This window comes from Papio anubis, unplaced genomic scaffold (assembly GCF_008728515.1).
Source record: "Papio anubis isolate 15944 unplaced genomic scaffold, Panubis1.0 scaffold4622, whole genome shotgun sequence".
NCBI lineage: Eukaryota > Metazoa > Chordata > Mammalia > Primates > Cercopithecidae > Papio > Papio anubis.
In genome coordinates, this window is record NW_022164807.1 from 1 (window position 1) to 1,917 (window position 1,917).

Here is a 1,917-nt window from a genome sequence, read left to right on the forward strand (position 1 = left end):
GTGTTCTCTGTGTCCCCATAGTGCCGGAGTTCCTACTGCTCCAGGCCCGGGTTTGCATTGCACATAATTCTCAAGGGCTCATGGCAAGCTGCGCCAGGGACACAGAGAGGGGGGATGTGGGGACCCTGTCCCCAATGGACCAAGGACTCACTGCTGAACTCTAATCTGTCTAGGTGTTTTTGTGACTTGCAGAAATACCTCCACCTTGCCTGGGCCTGGAGCCACAGGCGACCCTGCCGAAGGTGAAGAATGTTCTAGAACAATGCAAGACCTGCCCAGGCTGCCCCCAGGAGCCAGCGTCCTGGGGTCTCTGTGCGGCATCCAGCAACATGAGCTTGCAGGACCCCAAGGAGCCGTCCTTCTTCTTGGAAGCTGAGGATGACTGGGAGGACCCAGAGGCCCTGACCTCACTGCTGTTCCTGAACGCCCCCGGGTACAAGGCCAGCTTCTGTGGCCTGTACAGCGTGGCACGGCCATGGCTGAGCGGCATGTTCTGCAGCTTTAGCGACGAGGAGGAGCTGACTGGGCGCCTGGCACAGGCCCGAGGGGTGGCCAAGAAAGCTGGCGTCTTCATGGCCCTGGCCAGACTCTGCTTCCTCCTGGGGCGGCTGTGCAGCAGGAGGCTCAAGCTGTCCCAGGCCCGGGTGTACTTGGAGGAAGCACTGGGGTCCCTGGAGGGCAGCTTTGGGGACCTGTTCCTGGTGGTGGCTGTATACACCAACCCGGCCAGCATTTACCGGAAGCAGAACGGGAGAAGTGTACACAGGTGTTTCCCAAAGCCATGGCCCTGCTCCTGGGGACGCTGGGTCACATTTGCACCACCGAGGTGGAGGAATAGCTCCTGCAGCTGGCGCTGCAGCAGACAGTGGGTGGCCAGAGCCTGCAGGCCGAGGCCGGCGCCTGCTTCCTGCTGGCCAGGCACCATGTGCACCTCAAGCAGCCCGAGGAGGCCCTGCCCTTCCTGGAGCGGCTGCTGCTTTTGCACAGGGACTCGGGAGCCCCAGAGGCTGCGTGGCTCTCAGACTGCTCCCTACTGCTGGCTGACATCTACTCCTGGCTCCTACTCCTGGCCGCAAGTGCCTGCCCCACCTCGTGCTGAGCTGTGTCATGGTGGCCTCATTGAGGACACAGGACTCGCTGGCCGGCTCGCTGAGAAGCGTGAACCTGGTGCTCCAGAACGCCCTCCAGCCCCACAGCCTCCCCACCCAGACTTCCCACTACCTCAGGCGAGCGCTGGCCTCCCTAACCCCGGGCACAGGCCACGCGCTGCGTGGCCTTCTCCACGCCAGCCTGGCCCAACTGTACAGCCACCATGGCTATCACGACCCAGCCATCACCTTCATGACACAGGCGGTGGAAGCCAGTGCTGTTGCCAGAGTCCATGCCATCGTGGACACCCTGGTGGCCCTGGCCTGGCTGCACATGCTTCATGGACAGAGCCCGGTGGCCCTGAACATCCTGCAGTCTGTCCAGGATGCAGCGGTGGCCAGCGAGGACCAGGAGGGTGTGATTGCCAACATGGTGGCCATGGCTCTGAAGAGGACAGGCCGGACGAGGCAGGCAGCCAAGGGCTACTACTGCGCCCTACGGGCGGCTTGGTACCTGGGCCAGCGGAGGAACCAGGCAGTGGTGCTGGCCAACTTCGGGACCCTGTGCCTGCACTGGGGTGCCAGAAGGCTGGCCCAGCACTATCTCCTGGAGGCCGTGCGGCTGTTCTCGAGGCTGCCCTGCAGGGAGTGTGGCCAGGACTTTACCCACATGCTCCTGTAGCTGGGCCACCTCTGCACCCACCAGGGCCCGGCCCAGCAGGACAAGGGCTACTATGAGTGGGCCCTTCTGGTCGCCGTGGAGATGGGCCATGTGGAGAGTGAGTGCCCCTGTTCCTCCTGTGCGCCTTCCGGGGCCACTCGGGTCAGG

At 63.5% G+C, this 1,917-nt stretch overlaps 1 pseudogene; it reads left to right on the plus strand.

Moving 5' to 3' along the window:
* Nucleotides 1-192: 192 nt before the first annotated feature.
* On the plus strand, nt 193-1,911 carry LOC100997130 (annotated as a pseudogene).
* The last annotated feature ends 6 nt before the right edge of the window (nt 1,912-1,917 follow it).